Source organism: Trichomycterus rosablanca, chromosome 20, assembly GCF_030014385.1.
Source record: "Trichomycterus rosablanca isolate fTriRos1 chromosome 20, fTriRos1.hap1, whole genome shotgun sequence".
In the NCBI taxonomy this organism is placed as follows: domain Eukaryota; kingdom Metazoa; phylum Chordata; class Actinopteri; order Siluriformes; family Trichomycteridae; genus Trichomycterus; species Trichomycterus rosablanca.
Window position 1 is genome coordinate 7212946 of NC_086007.1, and position 6601 is coordinate 7219546.

A 6601-nucleotide genomic window follows, 5' to 3' on the forward strand; every position below is an offset into this window, starting at 1 on the left:
TATGACGGTTTCTCCTTTTCAGATAACCAGCTCCTCTGTCTGACAAACCTGCGTCCTGTCACATTCCAACACAAATGGAATAGGCAGGTATAAAGGATTTAATTGCTTAGATTTGCATTTGTTTAAATGATTAAATGATTGTCAACAGATCAAAATGAAATGTATTAGGTAACAAGTACAGTATATCGCAACAAGTATCTGTTTTTATTCGCCATATGGCAGTTTAATCCAAACCAAATGAGATACTGCATGTACATCTGCCAAACAAAAAAAGCTGTTGGAATGCATCTAGAAATTTTCTATACATTTACAAAAATGTTCTAAGTGGTTAGCGGTCTGGAATTTAATCAAAGGAGTCAGGGTTTAAAACCACTGTTGGGCCACTGAGCAAGGTCCACAACATCACAGCTCAAAAGATGTCATGCTAACACTATGCTCTGACCCCAATCTCTAAACAAGCTGACATATGCGAAGAAATTTATTTCATTGTACCGTGCACAACTGTATGACAACAAAGGCATTCTTTTTCTTCTCCTTAACACACTGATAATAAAACTTGAATGAACTTAATAACTAGGATTATGGTGTATTTATAGTTAGAAGATTGTATTTACATAATATAAATAATAGTCATGTGGTGCTGCCACACATAAAGAAGTGTTCCATTAAAAGTAATAAACTGCTAACAGCAGCTGTAAATTAGTTGTTTTAAGTTTCTTATTTTTCTCCCTCATCCTTGTGCTTGTTAACACTATGGTGCAAATTTAATTGGGAGCTATGCCAAGCAGCTGAGCGTCAATTATAATTTTACATCAACATCAAGAGAGCAGTAAATATCAGCCATCCTTCTTTCAACTAACTCTTGTGCTTTGCTGATAAAAGTGCAGAGACATTTACAAAGATAATAAGAAGATAAGTGGTCCTAAATATGCCAAACAGAGGTTGTCAGGTCTTCACTTCAGAGGGAAAGTCAACATGGCATTTGTTTCTTATGCAAAGAGGAAAAGACAACAGTAAATTTACCATCATTTTCACTACCTGTTTAATTCTGGTAAAGTATGTGGGGAGTCAAGTACCAGATAAACTGAGCAATAGGTACCTGAGAACCTGGGGAAACCCACACAGACATATGAAGAGCATGTAAAACTCCTCACAGACAAGTGTGGATTAACTCAAGTTCCCAGAACCCATGTTGGTTTTTAATCACCTACCAGCTGTGCCACTGAGTCACCCAAAAAAGACAAACTGATGGTAATTAAGAGTAACTGTGAGTAATGGGCAGAATGCTTCCTAGACACTTAATAAGTCAAGAAATCTTAACAAATAGAATATTGACTATCAGTTCATTTTCTTCTATATTTATTAACAGAAAGTATTTGACCCTGTCTTATAAAATAGAAACTGTACAGGAACAAAGCTTTAATTTCTTTAATTCAGGCCTTTAATTGGTGTTAAAGTGTTCATAATGAAGTTGCTTGGTACCTGCCACAGCCACACAAAATATTTCTGATTCTGATATGGGTCATCAGTAGTTCTGAGCATCCATAAGATCAATGCCAACTAAGCAGTGAAAGGACACAAACAATATGAAGGCTGTGACCTAATTTTTTGCGCAAATGGAAATGACCGTAACCACATGGCCAAAGGTATATGGCACACCTCTGAGTTCAGGTGTTTCAGCCACACCCACTAACAGGTGTAGAAAATGAATAAAAAATTAATTACATGCTTTCAGCTTTGTATGAACAGTTTAGTGAAGGCATGTCCCACAGTGATTCTGTCCCTGTGCAGTCTATAAAGACATGGTTTGATAAGTTTGGTGTAAAGGAACTCCAGTGGCCTGCAAAAGATCATACTGAACACACCTGGAATAAACAGAAACATTAATTGTAAACCAGGCCTTCTCATACAACTTAAGTGCATTGCCTTACAAATGTTCTTGTGACTGAATAGGCACAAATTATAAGAGTTAAACTGTTTGCAACCTTACACAAAACCAAAAAAAAAACTTTTACTCTGTGAGCTTTTCCCTGTGAGAATCTACTCTCATTAAAAAGCCTGTATTTTCAGATAAATATGCATGATAAGAAAACACCCCATGTCCTTCTACCATTCCCTAGTTTGATGCCTTGTTTACTTGTAAACCTTTACAAAAGGAATACTTTACTAGGAGAAAACAGCAACAGGTCACATTGCAGAAAGCAGATTTAAAGTCTGAAGATGAAGCATCTGTTCATCAAAAGGGAAACTTCTGACATCTCAAAAAAGGCAACTAGCACACCAGAGCTGGGTTTTGAATACAATCTGGGCTGGGTGGCTATATGAACAACGTTTGGCTGTTGTTCATCCAGGGAGGGAAATGCCGGATAGGGACCTCAATTGCAATTACGACCTCTGCTGGCTGATTGATGGCGTCTGCACAGAGTAGAGGAATAATGCTGGTCAGGGTGTGTCTCTCTGTGCACAGGACTGATTCACATGTGAACTCGCCTCGTGCAGGTGAAAAAATGCAGTCGGCTACTGCACATATGTCGGAGGGGGCGTGTGTCAGTTCGCTCTTTTCAATCAGGGGCGGGGGTCAGCACCAGTAGAGAGGAAGCATAATGCAATTGAGTAAAAATTGGACGCACTAAAAACTGGTAGAAAAAGAGAGAAAATGCATAAAAAAGGCAACCAACCAACTGATAGTAAACAAACTATTATTTGTGTCAGACTGAGACTAACACAATTTTAGGATCAGATACTTAAGATGTCTATTCTTCTCAGAGAATCAAATTAAACAAAGCAAGTATACCAACAAACATGGCAGTGATAATGCAATAATTTATGGATCCTCTGCTCCAAAAGGACCTGACTGACTTGCCCGTATTGAGGAAACAATCAATTCCTCACTCAGTAAATTATTAGGTAAATATATGTCATCTGTCTCTAGTTAACGCTAAAGCTTATTTATCCAAAACACAAAAGCAAGGCCACATCAGACTGGCTGAAAAGTAAACAAAATTATCACTTTGGAGTGGTTAAATGAAAGTCCTGACCTGACCCTAAAAGAGGTGCTTTGTGATTTAAAAACACGAATATTGTATTCTGTAGAAATTTGTGTAATTATTGCTAAAGGTAGTGCAACCAGTAATTTATTTTTAAACCTTGATATTATCAATCAAATGCTAAATTTTTTTTATGTGTAATGAATTTAAACAAATGCTTTGCATGATCATATTTAGGTACTTCTCAGCAAACATGAAAAAACACACAATCAAAAATTCAGGATTTCTTTTGTTGGTTTTGACAGCATCTCCTCTTGAGCATTACACAGGTTGTACAGCTCTAAATGAAGTGTTGATGAGGTTGCCATGGTAAGTAGTGACATCAGCATCACTGGCTGCTAAACCGTACTGGTTGATGCTAAACTTTAGTGCTCTTCCATTTACTCATGATGTTCTGCTTTCAGTTCTGTGATGGCAGGTGGAATGAAGAGTATGTAAATGAACACTGCACTTCACTCAAGAAGCTTTCAGAGAAGCAAAACTTTAATTAAAATCAAACACAACTTTAATTTTTGTAAATGAAGGGATGCTATTTGAGTAAAAAATTGGCAAACAAGCCGGCTTCGAAACAGTCGGTAAGTAACAGTTATGGATTTAAAAGCCGTAAGAAATGAGCTGAGATCATTTGTGGAGAAAATGCAGGATGTTTCACAAAATATGTGATTGGAACTATTCCTGATTAAATAAAGTAGGCAGTGGTACCTTGAAGCTAGACGTCAAGTGGTTCTGGGACTGGCGTCGGGTTTTAAAGGCATTAAGTTTCAAGGTATTTTTACCCATAAGGATGTTTGAGAAACCTGTTCATGCTTTCCATGGTCCTGTGATACTGGTACATGTGGACGCTTTCAGAGTGGATTTGACGGTTATACTACACAAATGCAGATTCGTCTCATATGCACACTTTGATGACATTTTACTGCTCAAGCCAAGCACTAAACAAAGTGTTCCTTGTTAATTTGAAATTACATAAATAATTTTTTTTTTAAACAAAAGCTAAACACATTGAGTTTAAGGGAAACGTAGAGTTTATGGGTACACATTTCTCCACGAAGGGCATCAAATTTCAAAGAATTTGAGTTTAGGGGACGCTGAGTTACAATGATCAAAACAGATCAAAGAATACATGCATGCAATCAGGAAACACAAAACATAACACAGAGAGAAGCATGACAGAACATGGCTTAGTACAGGGATGACTTAAGTTTGTGAACAGTTATAATCAAGATGGGTTTTTAATTCAGTTTTGAATGTGGAGATACAGTGGGGCCAAAAAGTATTTAGTCAGCCACTGATTGTGCAGGTTCTCCTACTTAGAAAGATGAGAGAGGTCTGTAATTTTCATCATAGGTACACTTCAACTATGAGAGACAAAATGAGAAAAAAAAATCCAGGAAATCACATTGTAGGATTTTTAAAGAATTTATTTGTAAAGTATGGTGGAAAATAAGTATTTGGTCAATAACAAAAGTTCAACTCAATACTTTGTAACATAACCTTTGTTGGCAATGACAGAGGTCAAACGTTTCCTGTAAGTCTTCACCAGGTTTGCACACACTGTAGCTGGTATTTTGGCCCATTCCTCCATGCAGATCTCCTCTAGAGCAGTGATGTTTTGGGGCTGTCGCTGGGCAACACGGACTCCACAAATTTTCTATGGGCTTGAGGTCTGGAGACTGGCTAGGCCACTCCAGGACCTTGAAATGCTTTTTACGGAGCCACTCCTTCGTTGCCCGAGCGGTGTGTTTGGGATCATTGTCATGCTGGAAGACCCAGCCACGTTCCATCTTCAATGCTCTCACTGATGGAAGGAGGTTTTGGCTTAAAATCTCACGATACATGGCCCCGTTCATTCTTCCCTTAACACGGATCAGTCGTCCTGTCCCCTTTGCAGAAAAACAGCCCCAAAGCATGATGTTTTCACCCCCATGCTTCACAGTAGGTATGGTGTTCTTGGGATGCAACTCAGCATTCTTCTTCCTCCAAACACGACGAGTTGAGTTTTTACCAAAAAGTTCCATTTTGGTTTCATCTGACCACATGATATTCTCCCAATCCTCTTCTGGATCATCCATATGCTCTCTGGCAAACTTCAGACGGGCCTGGACATGTACTGGCTTAAGCAGGGGGACACGCCTGGCACTGCAGGATTTGAGTCCCTCTCGGCGTAGTGTGTTACTGATGCTAGCCTTGGTACTTTGGTCCCAGCTCTCTGCAGGTCATTCATCAGGTCCCTCCGTGTAGTTCTGGGATTTTTGCTCACTGTTCTCATGATCATTTTGACCCCACGGGATCAAGGGAGATTATCAATGGTCTTGTATGTCTTCCATTTTCTTACAATTGCTCCCACAGTTGATTTATTCACACCAACCTGCTTGCCTATTGTAGATTCACTCTTCCCAGCCTGGTGCAGGTCTACAATTTTCTTCCTGGTGTCCTTCGACAGCTCTTTGGTCTTGGCCATGGTTGACTGTTTGAGGCTGTGGACAGGTGTCTTTTATACAGATAACAATGTCAAACAGGTGCCATTAATACAGGTAACGAGTGGAGGACAGAAGAGCTTCTTAAAGAAGAAGTTACAGGTCTGTGAGAGCCAGAAATCTTGCTTGTTTGTTATTGACCAAATACTTATTTTCCACCATAATTTACAAATAAATTCTTTAAAAATCCTACAATGTGATTTCTCATTTTGTCTCTCATAGTTGAAGTGTACCTATGGTGAAAATTACAGACCTCTCTCATCTTTCTAAGTAGGAGAACCTGCACAATCAGTGGCTGACTAAATACTTTTTGGCCCCACTGTAACTGGACACAAGGTGGAACAGAATGGCTGGCTGAAAGGTTATGATTTATCACTTAAATGGTGAAGAGTCAGCCATGTATAATACATACACCTGGTGATGAGTACATGTTAAGTGTGCTAGGTTACATATTTTTGCATCAAAAAATATTTTAACCAATACTATATTCTATCTTTAACAAAAGAAAGTGTGGTGCCATTGCAACTCCTTTTGAAAACAAAACATTATTTAATCTTAAAACCAACTTTGCTGAGGAAAAACAGTCAAACAAATCTGGACCAGTGATGACGTGTTTATCCAGAGAAAACCCATCTATGTTCCCAAGATCCCCCTAAGTGATATATCATGTACCTCTCAGTTGGCCACGTTATTTACCAGGAGCTTAGTGTTCCCACTCCATATACATACACACATATATAATTGGTTTATTTTCTCTGTGCCCCCTCCAATAAATGGTTAACAAAACATAATGCCTCTTTTAAAAGAGTTTTCTACTTGAATCCAAAAAGTTGTACAGTGTTTTAAAGTTCTTCAGAGTCAAAGTAAAGTAACTCAGTAATGTGGACACGTATGAAGGTAAAACACCACAGAGAGAAAAGAGGGGTGAAGGCTGAGAAGTGTAGAAGAGGGAGGAAAAAACACAGACAGCCCTGATTTGGAACATTCACAGTCTGCCTTCCGCTCTTAAAAAGCATAAATTGTCACTGTTGGAGAAAAGGAGGGGAGGAGAAAAAAAACCACCAACAAGCTACAAAC